Genomic DNA, 22768 nt, shown 5'->3' with positions numbered 1-22768 from the left:
GAACAAATTAAGAAAACACAAGTACAAAGGAAAAGAGGTTAAACAATGTATCTATAAATTCCAGGTGATTTTATGTGATTGGAAAGGTGGGTTTGATTGTTAAGGTAAACTGGTTAAGATCATGAAAGGTGTTGTTTGCCATTCTACAAAATTTGAATTTTATTTTGTAAGGAATGGGAACAATGAGAAGACTTAAGCTTCTAAGTGACACCATCAAATTTGTGTTTCAGATACACAAACAATTTTGGCAACAATTGAAGAGAATGAGTTGGAAGAGATGAGGCCTTTCATTAGAGGCATGAGACTAGAAAAAAAGAAAGCTAAAACAAAAGCAAACCGAAGAGAGGAAATGATAAAGATTAGAAAAGAAAGAGACAGAATATCAATACAGAAAATCAATGAAACCAAAATTGGCAAATCTTTAGTGAAACTAAGAAAAAAAAAGAGAGAAGATTCAATTCAAGCAAGAATAAAAGAACCATCACTAACAGCCTTACTGAAATAAACAGGAATAAGAAGGAATACTATGAACAACTATGCTAAAAAAGATAGATAAAATGGCCAGATTCCTAGAAAAACACAAACGAACTAAATCAACTCAAGAAGACATTAAAAAAAAATCTGACTAGATCTAACACAATTAAAGAAATTGAATTAGCAAGAAAAAAACCTATCCAGAAGGAAAAGCACAGGTCCTGATGGCTTCACTGGTAAATTCCACTGAACAATTAAAGAATAACCCTTCAGAAACTATTCCAAAATATAGAAGAGGAGGAAACAATTTACAACTATTTCTATAAGGCAAGTATTACTCTGATTCCAACCAAAGAAATCAACAAGAAAAGAAAACTTCGGCCAGGCACCATGGCTCATGCCTGTAATCCCAGCACTTTGGGAAGCTGAGGCGAAAGGATCACCTGAGGTCAAGGGATCGAGACCAGCCAGGTCAACATGGCAAAACCCTGTCTCTACTAAAAGTACAAAAATTAGCCAGGCCTGGTGATGCATGCCTGTACTCCCACCTACTCGGGAGGCTGAGACAGGAGAATCACTCAAACTCAGGAGGCAGTAGTGGCAGTGAGCCGAGATTGGGCCATTGCACTCCAGCCTGGGTGACAGAGCAAGACTCTGTCTCAAAAAAAAAAAAAAAAAGGGCCGGGCGCGGTGGCTCAAGCCTGTAATCCCAGCACTTTGGGAGGCCGAGGCGGGCGGATCACAAGGTCAGGAGATCGAGACCACAGTGAAACCCCGTCTCTACTAAAAATACAAAAAATTAGCCGGGCGCGGTGGCGGGCGCCTGTAGTCCCAGCTACTCAGGAGGCTGAGGCAGGAGAATGGCGGGAACCCGGGAGGCGGAGCTTGCAGTGAGCCGAGATCGCGCCACTGCACTCCAGCCTGGGCAACAGCGTGAGACTCCGTCTCAAAAAAAAAAAAAAAAAAAAAAAAAAGAAAGAAAAAAGAAAAGAAAACTTCAGGCCAATATCCCTTGTTAATAAACACAAAATACTCAGAAAAGTACTACCAAACCAAATTCAGTAGCGTATGAAAAAAATATTATACACCATGAATAAATGATATTTATTTCAAGAATACAAAGTTGGTTTAACATCCCCAAATCAATTAATCTAATGTACCATTGAATACAGGACAAAAATTATATGATAATTTTAATAGACGCAGAAAAAGCATTTGACAAATTTCAACATGCTTTTGTGATAAACAAGCTGGGAAAAGAAGAGAAATTATTCAACCTGATAAAGATGCTTAGAAAAACCCCACAGCTAACATCATACTTAAGAGTGAAAGACAATTCTTTTCTTCTAAGATCATTCACAAGACAAAGATTTTTCCACTCTCACCACTTCTGTTCAACAATATATTGGAAATGTTAGCCAGTGGAATTAGGCAAGAAAATAAAGTGAATAAAAGTTATCCAGAATAGATAAGAAAAAGTAAAACTATCTCTATTCACAGTTGCATAATCTTTTATGTAGGATTATCAAGGAATACACACATACATACAATTAAAGCAACTTCAACAAGGTTACATTATACATGATCCATCAGGGTCAGCTCAGGCTGCCATAACAAAAATACTATGGAAGAGGTGGCTTAAACAACAGAAATTTATTTCTCACAGTTCTGAAGGCTGATAAGTTTAAGATCAAAGCCAGCAAGACAGATTTCATTCTGAGGCCTTTTCTCTTGACTTATGCTGGTTACCCTCTCACGGTATACTCACATTTACCTCTTTTTGTGTGTGCTTGGGGTTGGGTCAGGGTGGAGTGTGAGATCTCTGGTGTCCCTTTTTATAAGGCCACTGTTACCATCATGACCTCATCTAAACCTAATTATCTCCCAAAGATTCCATCTCCAAATACCATTTTATTGAGGGTTAGAGCTGTAATATATGAAATTTGGAGGACATAGTCCATAGCAATCAATATACAAAAATATGTTTTAGTCTATTATAGCAATGAATAATCTGAAAATAGAGAAAACAATTCTATTTACCATGGCATCAAAAAGAAATAAACTAACAAAATAAATGTAACACTTGTACACTGAAAGATATTAAATATTGTTGGAAATATTAAAGATCTAAATAAATAGACATTTCTTATTTATTGATTTGAAGTCAATATTGCTCAGATGGCAATATTCAAGTTGATGTAGCATTTCATCACAATTCCTATCAAAATCCAGCTTCCTTTTTGCAGAAATTTATAAGTTGGTCTTAAAATTCATATGGAAATGTGCGGGATCCAAAATTGCCAAAACAAACTTGAAAAAGAACAAAGTTGAAAGACTCATACTTCCCTATCTCAAAACATACCACAAAGCTACGTTTATCAACATAGTGTGGCATAGTGATAGACATTCAGCTTAATACAATAAAATTTAGAGTCTTAAAATAAACCTCAACATTTATGGTCAATTGATTTTCAATAAAGTCTGAAGATAATTCAGTGGGAAGCAGTCTTTTCAACAGTTAGTGCTGGGACAACTGGATAGCCACACACAAAAAATGAAGCTGGGCCCACTACCTCACACCATAAGAAATGTAACTCAAAATGCAGCACAAGTCTAAATGTAAAAGCTAAAACAATAAAACTCTTAGAACAAAAATTCTAAGAAAGATTTACTGAAGAGTAAATCTTTATGATCTTGGGCTAGGCTGTGGTTTCTTAGACATAATACTAAAGACATAAGCAACAAAAGAAAAAGAAATAGATAAATTAGACTTCATCAAGATTGAGTTAAAGTTACATAAATAATGAGTTTAGACTCTGTGGTATAAACAGTGGTGTATGTTTTGTAAGATAGTTCAATATTCCTGGAGTTTTGTGCTTTGGGAGTAGGAAAAGTGCCAGAAGAGAAGCCTAGAGTGATAAGCTGTAAATACAACAGGATGATTAACCTGGAGCCTTTAACCCTTGGCCTCCATAAATGAGCCAGCTGTTAAAATGGTATGTAAAATGTATCTGTGCATGCAGGCATACCTCAAAGAGATTGCAGGTTTGGTTCCAGATCAGTTCAATAAAATGCGTGTCACCCTAAAGTGAGTCAAACAAATTTTTTGGTTTCCCAGTGCCTATAAAAGTTATGTTTACACTACACTATCATCTGTTCAGTGTGCAATCTGTCTAAATGATGTAAATAATTTAAAAATACTCCTAAAATGCTAACAATTATCTGAGCCTTCAGTAAGTTGTAATCTTTGTCTTGCTTTGGTGTTGACGGCTGATCAGGGTGACAGTTGCTAGATGTTAGGGTGGTTGTGGCAATTTTTTAAAATAAGATAACAATAAAGTTTGCCACATTAATTGACTCTTTCACAAAAGATTTCTCAGTAGCAGAAGACAGTGTTTGATAGCATTTGTCTCACAGAAGAACTCTCAGTACCGGAATCAGTCCTCTCAATTCTGCCGCTGCTTTATCAACCAAATTTATAAAACATTATAAAGCCTCTGTTGTCATTTAAACAATGTTCACAGCATCTTCACCAGGAGTAGATTTCATCTCAAGAAACCACTTTCTTTTCTCATTCAAGAAGCAACTCATCATCTGATCAAGTTTTATCATGAGATTGCAGCAATTCAGTCACATCTTCAAGCTCTACTTCTAATTCTGGTTCTCTTGCTGTTTTCCTCACATTTGCAATGGCTTTTTCCACTGGTCTTCAACCCCTCAAAGAATCAACTTCCTCTAAACTCTGTTAATGTTCATATTTTGATCTCCTTGCACGAATCACCAATTTTTTTTTTTTTTTTTTTTTTTTTTTTGAGACGGAGTCTCAGTCTGTTGCCCAAGCTGGAGTGCAGTGGTGCGATCTTGGCTCACTGCAACCTCTGCCGCCCCAATTCAAGCAATTCTCCTGTCTCAGCCTCCCAAGTAGCTGCGATTACGGGCACCTGCCACTGCACCCAGCTAATTTTTGTATTTTTAGTAGAGAGGGGATTTCACCATCTTGGCCAGGCTGGTCTTGAACTCGTGACCTCATGATCCACCCACCTCAGCCTCCCAAAGTGCTGGGATTACGGGCGCGAGCCATGGCACCTGGCACATGAATCACCAAATCTTTTTAATAGCATCTAGTGTGGTCAGTTCTTTCAAGAAGGTTTTCAATTTAGTTACCCAGATCTGTCAGAGGAATCACTATTTATGGTAACTATAGCCTTATAAAATGTATTTTTTTAAAATAAGACTTGAAAGTGGACATTACTCCTTGACTCATGGACTGCAGAATGATGACTGCAGCGTGCTGTGCATGAAAACAATGTTAATCTCTTTGTACATCTTCATCCTCGGAGAGATCTTGAGTGACCAGGCACATTTTCAATGAGCAGTAATATTTTGAAAGAAATCTTTTTTTTTTTCTTAGCCCAGCCTTTGTTGTTTCGTTTATAGAACACAGGCAGACTAGATTTAGCATCATTCTTCAGGGTCCTAGGATTTTCAGGATGGTAAGTGAGCATTGGCTTCAATAGCTGCATAAGCCCTTAACAAGGGAGTTAGCCTGTCTTTTGAAGCTTTGAAGCCAGGTGTTGACTTGTCCTCTCTAGCTATGAAAGTCTTAGATAGCATCTTTTTCACATAGAAGGCTGTTTCGTCCACATTTTTAAAAATCTGTTGTTTCCTGTGGTTATCTCCATTAGTGATCTTAGCTAGATCTTCTGGATCTTGCTGCAGCTTCTACATCAGCACTTGCTGCTTCACCTTGCACTTTTATGTTATGGAGATGGCTTCTTTCCTTAAACCTCATGAACCAACCTCTAAGAGTTTCAGACTTTTCTTCTGCAGCTTTCTTCCCTCTCTTAGCCTTCATAGTGCCGAAGAGAGTCAGGGCCTTGCTCTGGATTAGGTTTTGGCTTAAGGGAATGTTGTGGATGGCCTGGTCTATCCAGGTCACTAAAACTTTCTCCATATCAGCAATAAGGCTGTTTTTCTTTTTCTTTTCTTTCTTTTGCTTTTTAAATTTTATTATTTATTTATTTATTTATTTTGGAGACAGAATTTTCTCTCTGTTGCCCAGGCTGGAGTGCAGCAGCACAATCTTGCCTCACTGTCACCTTTGCATATCGTGTTCAAGCACTTCTCCTGCCTCAGCCTCCTGAGTAACTGGGATTACAGGCAGGCACCAGCACTCCTGGCCAATTTTTTTGTATTTTTGGTAGAGACAGGGTTTCACCATGTTGGTCAGGCTGGTCTACAACTCCTGACCTCAGGTGATCCACCCACCTCAGCCTCTGAAAGTGCTGAGATTACAGGTGTGAGCCACCGCGCCCGGCCTGTTTTGCTTTCTTATCATTCGTGTGTTAACAGAAGTAGCACTTTTAATTTTCTTCAAGAACTTTTTATTTGTATTCGCAGCTTGGCTAACTGGTGCAAGAGGCCTAGTTTTTGGCCCATCTTAGCTTTCAACATGCCTTCCTCACTAAGCTTAATCGTTTCTAACTTTTGTTTTAAAGTGAGAGATTTGTGACTCTTCCTTTCACATGAACACTTAAATACCATTGCAGCATTATTAATTGGCCTAATTTCAACATTGTTGTACCTCAGGGAATAGGAAGGCTAGAGGAGATGGATAGAGATGGGAAACAGCCAGTTGGTGAGCAACCAGAACACATATAACTTTTAAATTTGCTGTCTTGTAAGGGTGTGGTTTGTTGAACTTTAAGACACTTACAACACTAACATCAAAGATCAGTAATTACAGATCATAATAATAGATAAGGAAGAAGTTTGAAATATTTCAAGAATTACCAAAATGTGACACAGAAGCATGAAGTGAGTACATGCTATTGGAAAAAACAGTGCTAATAGACTCGCTTGATACAGAGTTGCCACAAACTTCAAATTTGCAAAATATCTGTGAAGTTAAACAATATAGCAAAGCACAATAAAATAAGGTATGCCTTTTATACATATACATGGCTGTTATCACAGTACCCTAGAGCCAGTAGACCTACAGGAGGCTAAATGATGAGGGTCACAGAGCCACAGGCAGTTCTCTAAGAGTTTTAAACAGGAAGCACCAGGATTGAGATTTATGTTTAGATGCCACATCATGGGCAGTGTGAAGGAGTCTGCATGTGGCAGGACTGTGAGCAGCACGACCCAATACAAATGTTTATGAAAAATGAAATAAAATCTATCAAAAAAAGGTTGGTGAATTTGACTACATTAATATTCTATACTTCTGAATAACAAGAGACACAACTTAAATTGTAAAACAACACAGACAGGGAGAAGATATCTGCAACCCATATAGCCACCAAAAAATAGGTGATGCCTAGAATATGCAAGGAACTTTTGTCAATCAATAAAACAACAACAAGAAAAGAATACCCAAAACAGGTCTCCCTACTTTGAATTTTGCCTCCCTCTCTGGAGCACATTAAATGAGTTTTCATATGTATATGCCTGACCCACTATGTATAATATGGCAACACCTACTTGACTACTATTAATTTATTAGTTTACTGTTTTTATTCTCAACCCAGTAGCTAGAATGATTCTTTTAAAAAGTACTTTGCTCAAAATTCTCCCATAATTTTCTTCACTCAAGGTGTAAAAGTCAAAGTCCTTACACCTTGCAGTCACAAGGCCCTGCCCCTCACCTCTCAGACCTAATCTCCTGTATTAGTCAGGGTTCCCCAGAGAAACAGAACCAACGAGAGATTTCATATTTTATTTTCATTTCACACGCACACACACACACACATATGAAATGGCCATATATATAGGATATAAATATAAAATATCCCTATATATAGGATATTTTTATACATACACACACACATACACACACATATAGAGATGATCTCCAAGTTACGTTTTGATTTACGATTTTTTGACTTTAAGATATGTTTATTGGGACATAACACCATAAGTTAAGGAACATGTGGACTTAATGATTGTTTGACTTACGATTTCTTAACTTTATGATAATTCATTGGAGTATTAAATGGATTTTTGACTTATGATATTGTCAATTTTATGATGGGTTTATTGGTATATAGTCCCATTGTAAGTTGAGAAGCATCTGGACACACACACACACACATATATATGCATACAACACAAGTACATATAAACATACACACACACATAGAGAGATTTATTATAGAAATTGGCTTATACAATTACAGAAGTTGAAAAGTCCCACAATCTGCTGTCTGCAAGCTGAAGAACTAGGAAAGCTGGTGTTGTAATTCAGTCCAAGCCCAAAAGCCTGAAAATCAGGAGAGCCAATGGTATCAATCCTGGTCACAGTCCAAGAGTAAGAGCACTGATAATCAAGGGCAGAAGAATATAAATGTCTCAGCTCAGGGAGGGAGAGTGATTTCACCCTTCTGTCTCTTCGTTCAAGCCTTCAAGGGATTGGATGATGGCCACCCCATTGGTGAGGGTAATCTTCTTTGCCTTATTCTATAAATTCAAATGCTAATCTTTTCTCTAAACATCCTCAGAGGTAACAGACACACCCAGAAATGTTTTACCAGCTATCTGGCTATTTAGCTTATGATACACACACACACACACACACACACACACACACGCACACGCACACGTACACACACAAATTTTGGGAGACACAATTTGCTTTAGGGGTCACCAGATAACATATATTTTTATATATCATTATTTGTTCTGTTTCTCCGGGGAAGCATAATACAAATTGTTTCCCCAAAAATTTATATATTGAAGTCCTAATCCCCATTACCTCAAAATGTTACCTTCAGACTGGATGCGGTGGCTCATGCCTGTAATCCCAGCACTTTGGGAAGCCAAGACAGGTGGATCACTTGAGGTCAGGAGTTCAAAACTAGCCTGGCCAACATGGTGAAACCCCATCTCTACTAAAAATACAAAAATTGGCCAGGCACAGTGGCTCAAGCCTGTAATCCCAGCACTTTGGGAGGCCAAGGCGGGTGAATTTCCTGAGGTCAGTAGTTCGAGACCAGTCTGGCCACCATGGTGAAACTCCGTCCTTACTAAAAATACAAAAAAAAAAAAAATTAGCCGGGTGTGGTAGCACGTGCCTATGGTCCCAGCTACTCAGGAGGCTGAGACAGGGGAATTGCTTGAACCAGGGAGGTGGAGGTTGCAGTGAGCCAAGATTGTGCCACTGCACTCCAGCCTGGGCAACAGAGACTCCGTCTAAAAAAAAAAAAAAAAGTGACCTTCATAGGAAATAGGGTCATTGCAGATGTAATCAAGTGAAGATGAGGTCATTAGAGTGAGACCTTATCCAATGTCAATGATGTTCTTATTAAAAGTGGAAATTTGGACCCAGAAACACACACTGGGAAACCACTATGCAAAGATGAAGGCAGAGATCAGAGTTATGCATCTGCAAGCCGAGGACCACCAAAGCCTGCCAGCAGACCACCAGAAGGTAGGGAAGAGGCATGGAACAGATTGTTTCTCTCAGCCCTCAGAAAAAGCTAACACTGTCAACACCTCGATATTGGACCTCTAGCCTCCAGAATTGCGAGATAATAAGTTTCTGTTGGTTAAGCCACTCAATTTGCAGCAGTTTGTTATAGCAACCCTAGCAAACTAATACCCTGAGAAGTAGATTAGTTTAACAATATGCTCCCCTCTTCCCTAGGATAGCTGTCCCTAGTAACATTAACCATGGAAATACAGCCTTTCCAGTTCAGATGGCTGAAAAATAGGCCTTTACCAAATTACCATCATAATTTTTAATTTCTAATATTTAAATCATCCACAATTATAATTTAGGACAGAGGAAATATTTATTAACAAACATATAGGTCCTCATGACATTTTAAAGACACATACGTGCATGTATTTATATACATTTTCATAAATATAAAGAAACTCTGACATTGGAATTAATCACCTGATATATCCATTTGCTCCTCTGTGAAGTGACCTATGTATTTGGACACCCTAAGTCACTCTTTTCTGGAAACCACATTTGGATTAGGCCAAAATGACCTTATTTTTCAAACGAGGCAGTGCTGGTATGGTCACTGAAACTGAGATGAATAGAAGTTTATGAGGTCATAGTCTTTGTTCCCTGTGCCTCCAGATTCTAAGAATTTTTATCATTGTAGGATGTGTTCTAGAATATAGAATCATGTGATTATGAAAGATGCATGTATGTTGGTTTGTTGTAACCCCGGGTTCAGGCTTCTGCTGTATCATATTTGCTAAAGACACGAAAGCTAGATAGAGCTAGTTGATCCTGACTAAGGTACTACATAATTAAGTTCCATGTAGTGAGAAAACGTGTAGATTTCTGGCCCTATCCTTTTGCAGAGGGGCGGTGACTTGAGAGTGGTATTCTAGGCTAATGACAGTAGAATTAGGAACATCATCCTTGGCATCTGAAGGGGATTTGAGAATGCCTAAATGTGAGTAGCAAGGGGATCAAAGGCACCATGTTCTCAGGTGTGAGAGAGTTGCCAGAGGGGTAAATGTTCTTATCCTCTTCAGGAAGGAAATGAATGTTGGAAAGTTCTGTAAATAAGGTTAGTAGGCCAGATCCAGGTGACTTAGAGAAAAATCTGGGTCTCACATTTTACAAAATTTGCTTTGCGAGGCCTCTAACCTATCCAATAAAAGAGCTCTCGTTTATCCAAAATTAAGTGTTGGAAGAGTTAGGACCCCTCCTACACTGCTTCTCAGTGATGCAAGCTCTTTTGCGAGGGACTGGGTCTTACCAAAGTTAGGTGGTTAAAATGTTAGCCTGGAATGTAGGATTCTGGAGCTCTGATTCCACAGCCAGTCACTGAGAGAGGCATGAGGAAAAACCACTGAATAGGAAGAAAGCATCTCAATTCTCAGAGCATGGGGAGCTCATTTCTGAAAATGTACAGGGGACAAGTACTGCTTAGCCAGTTTCCCCTTATTTTTCAAGACTGGGAGCAAAAGCGAAAATAACCCAGAATCAGAAACTATTATTTCCTCTCTCAACCTTGGAAAGAAAACAAACAAACAAACAAACATTCTGCTAAGCTAATGATTAAAATAGACGAAAATATTTGAATTCCAATCATTTGGATGTTATCCATGTCTTGTGCCTCCATCCATATCAGGTATGTTCAAAAATATTTGGATTTTTACATGTGTTTTTCTCTATCTATACTATGAACACTTCTAAAAAGTGTCCATACTCAAATAATTGTGGTTTTCAGATATGGTGATTTTCAGAACTTCATTATAAAATGGGCTGAAACTCAAATAAAAGCCATTACCCAGTTTTATCTTAGTGGCTATCTACTTCTATATATTTGAGTTAATCAATGTGTGAAAATGGGGATATCCCACACTTCCACTGAGATTTGGATTAAGTTTAATATTGAGGTTAAACATAATCATTTCTATCGAAAATTAAAATTGGCTGGGCACAGTGGCTCATGCCTGTAATCCCAGCACTTTGGGAGGCTGAGATGGGCGGATCGGCTGAGGTTGGCAGTTTGAGACCAGCCTGACCAACATGGAGAAACCCCGTCTCTACTAAAAAAATAAAATAATAAAGTAGCCGGGCGTGGTGGCACATGCTTGTAATCCCAGCTACTTGGGAGGCTGAGGCAGGAGAATCGCTTGAACCCGTGAGGCAGAGGTTGCAGTGAGCTGAGATTGTGCCATTGCACTCCAGCCTGGGCAACAAGAGCGAAACTCCGTCAAATAAAAAAAAAAAAAAAAAAAAGAAGAAGAAAAAAGAAAATTAAAACCTATGAAAGGATTGAATATTAAATATTTCTAACCACCTCACCCCTGCAATTTGGGGAAGGCTTAACTCCACTTCTGTGTGTGAAATGTTGCTCCTCATTTAAAAGCAAGAAAGAAAATAAGTGATGAAAGGCAAAAATGTTAGTCTAAGGAGATAAAAACTATTTTGTGGGATTAAAATAAATTAAGCATTATTAATGTAAATGGTAATGAGAATATACAAATCAACAAAATGGTAACAAAATAGTAATTATTTTAAAAATAATACCTTAACAGAATTTAGATACAGAAAGAGAAAATTAAATATAAAAAGTTGAAAAATTATGAAAATATATAATAAATGCTGATACTATATTTCTAACTAATCTCATCCAACATACAATGACAAGTTAAGTGAAATAAACATGATAAAATGGGGGACAGAGACAACAGCTAAAATAGAGAAAGGACTTCAGAAATCTGAGAAGAAGGATATGATCGTTTTTTAAAAACTGAATAAACAGCAAACAACTAAAATAATCATTTATTAAGTCAAAGTCTATTGATGTTTATTCAGTGTCAGAAACTGCTGTAAGTACTGAGGATTCTGGGAACCTGTCAGTGAACTAGACTGGCAGTTCTCAACCATTAAGGAATCATTTTGTCAGGTGGTGCTAAAGAGACAGACATAAATGGCAGTCTTGGCAGCATCTTAACATTGAGGGAATAAAAAGCTTTTATTCTTTTAAATGTTCTGGTAAATTCATTTGGAAAGAAACATAACAACCAATACAACATAAAGGAGTTTGAGCTAAAAGATCTCAGATACATGTAAACAGCAAGGGGGAAAAATGTGGTCCAGCAATAGCTAGGGCCCCAAAAAAAAAGCCAGAATAATATTTAAAAAGTCGTTACTACCTGGTGTGGGTGGTATTGTGTGACCCTATGTGGCCTTAAAATGCTATTGCATGCATTTGTAATAGTTAGAGAATGTATGAGACAGACTTAAGAGACCATAAAAGCAGGGAGGAAGTGAGAGAGTCAGTGCGTCAGCTGTCAGCACCTAGGGGAAGGGGAGTAATCAGGGAAAAGGAAGAGGCTGAAGGAAGGTGGACAAGGTTATTATAAAATCCAGCTAAACAAGAAGATGAACCCACAGTAGCACAAGGCCAGTAAACAATATAAAAGGACGCTAAATGGAATTTACATGATATCTTAAAAGCATAGTGTAGCTGTGGTGGTTGTAGGGAACATGCAGGAAACACTCTTGAGGTAATAAAGGCAAGCCCATTAAGTATAACTAATTTCTTTGGCAAGTTACAAAAAAGAGGAAACAGAAGGGAATTCAAATGTGATGAGAATGGCTCTGTATGGGTGACTTAGACAATTAGAAGTTAGACGCAAATAATGATTGTTATTATTATGTTTTTGACTAAGGAAAAACTGCATTATAATGGGATATGATTAAGTCATTGTCAACAATACCTAAAGTTTACGACTACTGCCATAGCTCTCGTAAGTGGTAGAAGGTAGCACTTACTTTTGACTATATCACCCACCCTGATAGTTGCCAGACTGTCCCTTCCACTGAGAGTGGCAGAGACTGTTACTGGTATAATATTCATATGAACAACCATGTGATGCCTCCTTGAATGGCCTTTTATCTCTGGAATGATGTAGGCATGAGCAAGGAAAGCCAAATACACTAAGAAACTGGCTTCTGACGTCCTTACTCACTCTAGCAGGCATGCCTGCTTACCTCTACCCTTAGTCTTGAAATGACTCACCGTGACAAATTATTGGCCTGAGCAGAATGACCCTAAAGAGTCCTTTGGTAAATCATGTATTAGTTCCATAAGGAACACACTGCAAGGGAGCTATCAGATAATTTCTCCCTTCCTGTTCCTAACTTAAGTCAAGTAGGTTCAATTTCCCATTACCACTGGCATTTATATAGTTCTTTTTTTTTTTGTAATTAAGTTTTTTCTTTTTTTTTTTTATTATACTTTAAGTTCTAGGGTACATGTGCACATCATGCAGGTTTGTTACATATGTATAATGTGCCATGTTCGTGTGCTGCACCCATTAACTCGTCATTTACATTAGGTAGATCTCCTAATGCTATCCCTCCCCATTCCCTACCCCATGACGGGCCCTGGTGTGTGATGTTCCCCTTCCTGTGTCCAAGTGTTCTCATTGTTCAATTCCCACCTATGAGTGAGAACATGCAATGTTTGATTTTTGTCCTTGCAATAGTTTGCTGAGAATGATGGTTTCCAGCTTCATCCATGTCCCTACAAAGGACATGAACTCATCCTTTTTTATGGCTGCATAGTATTCCATGGTGTATATGTGCCACATTTTCTTAATCCAGTCTATATTGATGGACATTTGGGTTGGTTCCAAGTCTTTGCTATTGTGAATAGTGCCACAATAAGCATATGTGTGCATGTGTCTTTATAGCAGCATGATTTATAATCCTTTGGGTATATCCCCAGTAATGGGATGGCTGGGTCAAATGAGTCAAACTATTTCTAGTTCTAGATCCTTGAGGAATCACCACACTGTCTTCCACAATGGTTGAACTAGTTTACAGTCCCACCAACAGTGTAAAAGTGTTCCTATTTCTCCACATCCTCTGCAGCGTCTGTTGTTTCCTGACTTTTTAATGATTGCCATTCTAACTGGTGTGAGATGGTATCTCATTGTGGTTTTGATTTGCATTTCTCTGATGGCCAGTGATGATGAGCATTTTTTCATGTGTCTGTTGGCTGTATGAATGTCTTCTTTTGAGAAGTGTCTGTTCATATCCTTTGCCCACTTTGTGACAGGGTTGTTTGTTTTTTTCATGTAAATTTGTTTGAGTTCTTTGTAGATTCAGGATATTAGCCCTTTGTCAGATGAGTAGATTGCAAAAATTTTCTCCCATTCTGTAGGTTGCCTGTTCACTCTGATAGTAGTTTCTTTTGCTGTGCAGAAGCTCTTTAGTTTAATTAGATCCCATGTGTCAATTTTGGCTTTTGTTGACATTGATTTTGGTGTTTCAGACATGAAGTCCTTGCCCACGCCTATGTCCTGAATGGTATTGCCTAAGTTTTCTTCTAGGGTGTTTATGGTTTTAGGTCTAACATTTAAGTCTTTAATCCATCTTGAATTAATTTTTGTATAAGGTGTAAGGAAGGGATCCAGTTTCAGTTTTCTACATATGGCTAGCAGTTTTCCCAGCACCATGTATTAAATAGGGAATCCTTTCCCCATTGCTTGTCTTTGTCAGGTTTGTCAAAGATCAGATGGTTGTAGATGTGTGGTATTTTTTCTGAGGGCTCTGTTCTGTTTAATTGGTCTACATCTCTGTTTTGGTACCAGTACCATGCTGTTTTGGTTACTGTAGCCTTGTAGTATAGTTTGAAGTCAGGTAGCATGATATGCCTCCAGCTTTGTTCTTTTGGCTTAGGATTGTCTTGGCAATGTGGGCTCTTGTTTGGTTCCATATGAACTTTAAAGTAGTTTTTTCCAATTCTGTGAAGAAAGTCATTGGTAGCTTGATGGGGATGGCATTGAATCTATAAATTACCTTGGACAGTATGACCATTTTTACGATATTGATTCTTCCAATCCATGAGCATGGAGTGTTCTTCCATTTGTTTGTGTCCTCTTTTATTTCATGGAGCAGTGGTTTGTAGTTCTCCTTGAAGAGGTCCTTCACATCCACTGCATATTGGATTCCTAGGTATTTTATTCTCTTTGAAGCAACTGTGAATGGGAGTTCACTTATGATTTGGCTGTTTGTCTGTTATTGGTGTATAAGAATGCTTGTGATTTTTGCACATTGATTTTGTATCCTGAGACTTTGCTGAAGTTGCTTATCAGCTTAAGGAGATTTTGGGCTGAGATGATGGGGTTTTCTAAATATACAATCATGTCATCTCAAATAGGGACAATTTGACTTCCTCTTTTCCTAACTGAATACCCTTTATTTCTTTCTGCTGCCTGATTGCCCTAGTCAGAACTTCCAACACTATGTTGAATAGGAGTGGTGAGAGAGGGCATCCCTGTCTTGTGCCAGTTTTCAAAGGCAATGCTTCCAGTTTTTGCCCATTCAGTATGATGTTGGCTGTGGGTTTGTCATAAATAGCTCTTATTATTTTGAGATATGTTCCATCAATACCGAATTTATTGAGAGTTTTTAGCATGAAAGGCTGTTGAATTTTGTGGTTCTTTTCTAACAAATTTACGTGTCCATATGGACTTCTCTTCAAAATCACTAAAGCTGAAAAGAACTCTCAGCAGGAATAAAGCTCTACAACTTACCAGCTGTATGGCTTGGGTGAGTCCTTTAACTCCTCTGGATCTATGCCAATATTTCCATCTGTAAAGAACACAATGGTTTGACTAGGACATCATTTCCTGACAGTGATTCAAGAACCCCTAGCTGTTCAAGCCTGTGTTCCAGGTCATTTGGGTCAATAAAATTTGTAATATTTGTTTCAATTTGTTTTTAAGTAATAAATAATATTTACTTTAAATTTACCATAAAAACAAATGCAATTGAGAGGCACCAACTGCACAGCAGTTGAGTATGTGCTGTGGTTAGTGGAGGTCAAGTGAGACTGGGAGCACTTTATCAAACCTGTACACAGAAAGCCTCAACAGTTTTGATTATTATTCAGTATTAAGTTGTTTTTCATTTTTGTTGTACTGTGGTTTTTAATTGCATTTAATTATTGTTTAAGACAAGTGTAAGGTCAATCTGTGAGTTAAGGAAGAACAATACAAAAATGCTAACTATGTAAAATTTACTTCAAAACATTTGGACTTTCATTTCATTAATCACCCTATGAAAGTGATGAAATATCACAATAATATGTCCCAGAAATACCAATCAAACAATTTTAAAAATAGAAAATATGATTTTTAATCCAGTTTATCTTTTTATTTATAGAGAATAAACTGTATCCAAGCCAAAATGTGGGTTCAATTCCCTAAAAGAGAAGTATTATGTCAAAAAATATAAATAGTTAAGGTCCTTGCCAAGTCTTTCAAAGCAGTGGTACTAATTTACAATATAACCAGCAATGTAAAAGAGATGATTTTCCCAGCACTTTGGGAGGCCAAGGCGGGCGAATCACAAGGTCAGGAGATCGAGACCATCCTGGCTAACATGATGAAACCCTGTCTCTACTGAAAATATAAAAATTAGCCGGGCATGGTGGCAGTCACCTGTAGTCCCAGCTACTTCGGAGGCTGAGGCAGAAGAATCGCTTGAACCCAGAAGGTGGAGCTTGCAGTGAGCCAAGATCGCACCACTGCACTCCAGCTTGGGCGACAGAGTGAGACTCTGTCTCAAAAAAAAAAAGAGATATTGTTTCACCAAATTCACGCCAGCAATGTTTTAATGTAAATGAAATTTTTAAGAAGAAAAGTGAAAGAAGTTTATAATGTAGTCCCATTTGTCTATATTTGCATTTGTTTCCTGTGCTTTCAGTGTAACAAATCATTATCAAGACCAATGTCAAGAAGTTATTCCCTTATTTTTTCTTCTAGTGGCTTTACAGTTTCAAGTCTTAAGTTTAAGTCTTTCATCCATGATGAGTTGATTTTTGTGTATTGTATAAGATAAGGGTCCAATTTCATTCTTTGTATGTGGATATTCAGTTTTTTCCACATCTCTTATTGAAGAGACCATCCTTTCTCCATTGTGCATTCTTGACACTCTTCTCAAATATCAGTTGATTGCATATATATGAGTTTATTTCTAGACTCTTTATTTTGTTACACTGGTCTGTGCATCAGTTTTTAGGTCAGTATAACACTGTTTTAATTTTGTAGTTTTGTAATATATTTTGAAATCAGAAAGCGTGATGTCTCCAGCCTTGTTCAAATTGCTTTGCCCATTTGGGGTCTTTTGTGATTCCATGTGAATTTTAGGATCCAGAAATTCCACTTGTGGGTTTCTATCCATAAGAAGTGAAATCAGGATCTTGAAGAGATGTGTGCATCCTATGTTCAACTGTAGCATTATTCACAATGGCCAAGATATGGAAACAACCTAAATGTTCATTCAGAGATTAATGAATAAAAACATTTTGTATACACATACAAGAGAATATTATTGTGGCTTAAAAATGTTGGAAATCCTGGCATGTGTAACAATATGGGAAAACCTGGAGGACATTATGCCAAGTAAAATAAGATAGTCACAGAAGGACAAACACTGCTAATTTCACTTATATGAGATCTAAAATAGTCTAACTCATAGAAACAGATAGTAGATAGTAGCTGTCAGGGGCTTCAGGGAGAAAGAATGGGGAAAGATGGTTATTGGATATAAAGTTTCAGTTATGTGAGGTAAGTAAGTACTAGAGATCTGCTGTACAACATAGTTCCTATATTTAGCATGGTATTGTGCACTTAAAACATTTGGGAAAAGGGTAAGTCTTATGTTAAGAGTTCTTATTACACAAAAAAGCACATGGTAAACACTATGTACCCACTATCCAGAAATAATGTTAGCATTTTGCACGTTTGCTTTAAATTTTAAAAAACTCATTATGAATAAAGTTGAAGTACTATAGTTTACCCTTCCTTCTTGCAGGCAACTATTGAGTCTTTGATATACATAGTCTGATTTTTTTGTATGTATATACAGTTAGAATCTTTACACTTTTTGTGTATGGTGGTTTTTCGAATTTGTTAAAATGTGAGTAATTATATACATATTCTAGAATATCCCCTTTTCAGTTAACATTTGTTTTTAAGAGCAATCATACTGATACTTAGATATCAATTTATTGCTTTTAATTTCTGCATAGTATGATATTATATGACTCTAGCACATTTTACATATTTATTTCTCTTTAAGGGGTAAATTGCATTATTACCAATTAATCTTAATTGCAAGTTATGCCACATGTTGCCTTCTGCTTATGTACAAGAGCTATTCAAGCAGTAATACCCAAGGATAGAATTACTGTTTGTAGATTAAATGTTTCTTCACATTTTATAGATAGAGCCAAATAGTTTTCTAATTGATTGTTCCAGTTTTCATACCCATCAGCAGTATCTGAGAGATCCTCACTTAACATTTAGCATCAGAAAAATATTAAACTAATAGCTCTGAAATGTATCTTTTTGTTTTAATTTGCATATCCTTGATTTCTAGAGAGGTTGAGCATTTATTCATGTTTATTGGCCATTAGGATTTCTCTTCTATGAATTGTTCCTGTTTATATCCTTTATTTTTCTTTCGTGTTGTCTCTCTCCCTCTTTTTTTTTTTCCCTGAGACAGCATCTTGCTCTGTTGCCCAAGCTGGAATGCAGTGGCATGATCATGACTCACTGTAGCCTTGACCTCCTGGGCCCAAGTGATCATTCCTACTTCAGCCTCCCGAGTAGCTGGGACCACAGGCATGCACCATCATGCCCAACTAGTTTTTTAAAATGTTTTTATAGAGATGGGGGTCTCACTACATCTTTTGTAGGGATCTTGCCTAGACTAGTCTCAAGTTCCTGGGCTCAAGCAATCCTCCTGCCTTGGCTTCTCAAAGCACTGGGATTACAGGTGTCAGCCAGTGTGCCAGACCAGTTGTCTTGTTTTACAGTGACTATAGAGTTTCTTTCTTTCTTTTTTTTTTTTTTTTTTTTTTTGAGACAGAGTCTCACTCTGTCCCTAGGCTGGAGTGCAGTGGCGTGATCTTGCTTCACTGCAACCTCTGCCTCCCGGGTTTAAGCCATTTTCCTGCCCCAGCCTCCAGCATAGCTGGGACTGTAGGTGCATGCCACCATGCCCGTTTAATTTTTGTATTTTTAGTAGAGACGGGTTTCACCATGTTGGCCAGGATGGTCTTGATCGCTTGACCTCGTGATCTGCCTGCCTCAGCCTCTGAAAGTGCTGGGATTATAGGCATGAGCCACCAAGCCTGGCCTGTAGAATTTCTTTATGTAACCTGGATACTATTTCTCCTTATAATTCTGTCAGGTTTTGCTTTATATATTCTATGCTCTTTGCAGTTGCATATGAGTTTACGATTGATATATCTTCTTGGTGGTTGTTCCTTATATTGTTATAATTTTTCTTTCCTTTCCTTATTAATGCTTTTTCTTCTAACTTCTGATACATCTGATTTTATTGCCCCGTGGTTTTTGTTTGTTTTTGTTTAACATTTTCTTAGTATATTCACTCTATCTTTTTTTTCAATTTTCTGCAACATGTTTTTTTAAAATGTGTGTACTGTAAGTAGTATATACTTTTATTAGATGCATTTTATACATTTGTTACATTTATTATAACTGAGGTACTTATATTTTCCATCTTTTAAATTTATTATGCTTCTGTTTGCTTTCTATACCCTTATTTTATACTATTTAATTGTCGACATTTTTCTTTTTTCTCTTTTTTGTCTTTTTTTGTCCCTGCCGGTTTAAAAATGATTTACTTTTCATTTTCTAATGGTGACCTATCAAATTTTAACAAACATTTTAGCTATGTGTTTTTAACAACACCTGAATGTAATCAGTAAATTTTTAGCTTCTTACTGAAAAAAATGCAAGGATTTAGCATGCTCTAAAAGTACTCCCTGAAATCACCTCTTACGTGTTCTTTTTCAATATTGTCTATGATTTTAATTCCATCATTTATGTAAAAATAGAGATTTTTCTCCCCACAGGCAAGAGTTAATTTTATTTTCTAATATACTTTACTTATTTTATTACCAAGTTTTTTCTCCCCATAATTGCTCCGCTCCTTTCCCTCTGGATTTGCTGCTTTTTTTTTTCTTTTTTTTTTTTTTTTTTGGTCATCTTAGTGTTTGGAAATTTAGTTTAAATGCTCTTCTTAAGTGGAATCTTCTTTCTTCCCATCACCCAAAGTTTATTTGTCTGTGCATTTTGCCTAGAGCTCCCAGTCTATAACTAAGTCTTATTTATTTATGTATTTATTTTTTGTCTTCGGGCCTCTGAAGATACCACGGTTCTAGTCCTCAAGCAAAGAAGCAGCTTGGGTGGTGTCCTGATCTGTGAGGGCTTTCTCTAAACCTCCTCTCTTCAGCCTCCCTCCCACTGCCGTCCCAACCACTCAGGTTTATAAGAGCTGTGACCCTAGCAATCAACATAGTTTTTCTTAGCCTCCTTTACTGAGGAGGGAGTCCGGTCCCAGTCTTAAATTTCGTGTGGTAGGCCTGGCTTCTGTATCCTTCCAGGAGTGGAATAAATTTGGTTCCCATTACCCAGAAAGTCTCAAATTTCTAGACTACTTTAGATCTAAGTCTAAATACCAACAGGTTTATAGCTTCAATCATCATTTAAATGTATGTTTCAGTTTCATTTCTGTTCTACAGAAATGTTTATATTATTTTTAGCATGACTGGGTCTTATTAATGAAAAAATACTACCATTGTCTTGTGCTTGGGTCAAGGCAGGAGACAAAAATTACAAATTTACAATATTATTTTGACTGAATTTCATTGTCACTTTTATAAATACCTAGCAATATGATAGACCAAAAAAATACATGTTATTCATTAAATTTGCTATGCTTCTGTTAAAAATGATAGCAGTCTATTTCCACATGATTTTTAGCCAGCTAAATATCCCCTTTGGAGTACCACATCCTTTGCCAAAATGCTTTTTGGAATCATTTTTGACATCTTTTCTTTTTTTATATAAAATTGATCACCAGGTTCCATCTCCTTTTTTTTTTTTTTCCTGATTCACTGTTGCAACACTTCTACCCACTTCTAGTTTCTCAACACTTCACTCCTGTACTATACAACAGACTTCTAAGCATCTGTTTAGCCCAGGACAATCTTTTAAAACAGTGGCTCTCAAATTTTAGTATGTGTCCGAATCACCCGAGGACTTGTTAAAACACAGATTGCTGGCCCCAGCTAAAGCCTCCCTGATCCTATCCCCAGGTCCCCAGTTTGTGATATAGTAAGTCAGGGATAGGACCTGAATATGAATTTCTAACAAGTTCTCTGGTGATGATGATGATGGTGGTCTGTGAACCACACTTTAGGAACCACTAGTTAAAAACACTGTTTAAATGTTAGCACTCCAGTACTTAATATCCTTCAGCCATTTCCTATTGCCAGTAACATCATATCTACATTCCCAAGTTTGAGGCCCTCTGACGTTGAACCTCATTCTACTTGCCAGTTCCATTTCTCCATCTCTGTGGCAGTCTTACAGCTAATTCCTTAACCCACTGTACTTTGTTCAAAAGATCTTACAACAAGCAATATTATTTTTTTCTTGAAGAGTGGATTCTTTTCTTATCCAGTAACAAGCAGCTCATACATGTTTAAGTAGTTCCAGGGTTGTTTTCCTCCATAGTACTCTTTTTATTTTTTTCTATTTCAGTCTTTTACTAGATTTACATCACACTTGTTCAACTCTCAGCTCCCTTAAGCTGTATTTAAGACACATAGGGAAGAAAAATATGGAGACAGATAATAAGAATCCACCATGAATAAGTTACATTGATCCTTTTCCCTAAGCAATGAGTTAGGCTTACTTCCATTTAATATGACAGATATGTTTCTTTTTTTTTTTTTTTTGGTAGTTTTTAAAAATATCTTTGCCTAGGCAGCCTGTTTCATTTTTTGTATAATTTTTCAGATATTTAAGAAGGTTTGTATTTTTAATTTAAGGATTAACATTATATTTATATTACATAACTTTTGGTTTTCCATTTTTTTCAGACAATACCTGTTAGTTCCCTAATAGAAAAAATAGTGAAACTATCATGTTCCTTCTTTTTCTCTCATGCTTTGCATATCCTCTTCCATTGATTCTAGTAAAACATTGCCTTTCTTAGTGTTTGCTTTCATATGTCAAATATGTTCATACTTCTATTATTTGGTATGTCAGATACAATGTATCTCCTTTCAATCTCAGATATTTCACATGAGGCAATCATACTCAAATCATACACAATTAAATCATACACAATTGAAGAAAACAACTTTAATTGTATCACTTCTGTATTGTCAGGGCATATAATATCAACATTCTGCTCAGTAATCTTAATTCCCTACATTTCTTTTATGATTATTTCTACAGTGAAATATTTTCAATGTTCCCTACTACTCCATTTGTCATAGTTACCCAAGCCATTATTGTTTGGTAGTAACAATATGTTTGTAACCTTTATCTTTGAAGGATAGCTTGGCTAGAAAAAAATTGTTTGCTTATATTTTCTTTACTTAATTATCTTGTAAGTGATGCTTTGGAGAAATACCATGTTAGATTGTTTTTCCTTTTATGAATTATTTGATTTTTTTTTAACTGGCAGCATGAAGTTTTCTTTTTTTATTTTTGAAATCCACTGACATTCCTAGACTATGTCTCCATATTAAATTTTTGGTTACATTTCCCTGGCATGCATAGTGTGTCCTGTAAGTATTTAGATTTAAATCTTCTTCTATTTCAGGAAAATTTTCTTGATTTATGACTTTCAATTCTTGTTGGCTTCTATTTTCTTCAGCTTCCTTCCTTAGGGTCTCCAACTACGAATTTGTTGGATTTTACTTGACTGTTTTATATGTAAATATAGATGTAAATATATAGATATATG

General features: G+C 36.8%; 1 protein-coding gene across 1 annotated transcript in view; it reads left to right on the top strand.

The window, feature by feature from the left end:
• Positions 1-9665: 9665 nt before the first annotated feature.
• Positions 9666-22768, top strand: part of ASB15 (ankyrin repeat and SOCS box containing 15) — a 76820-nt gene continuing 63717 nt past the window's right edge. The window contains exon 1 of the mRNA XM_050782614.1: positions 9666-9733. The gene's annotated coding sequence lies outside the window, so the exon portion shown is untranslated. The remainder of the gene's footprint in view (positions 9734-22768) is intronic.

This window comes from Macaca thibetana, chromosome 3, assembly GCF_024542745.1.
Source record: "Macaca thibetana thibetana isolate TM-01 chromosome 3, ASM2454274v1, whole genome shotgun sequence".
In the NCBI taxonomy this organism is placed as follows: Eukaryota; Metazoa; Chordata; class Mammalia; order Primates; family Cercopithecidae; genus Macaca; species Macaca thibetana.
The sequence above is the reverse complement of the archived record's forward strand: the minus strand, read 5'-3'. Positions and strand labels throughout refer to the sequence as shown.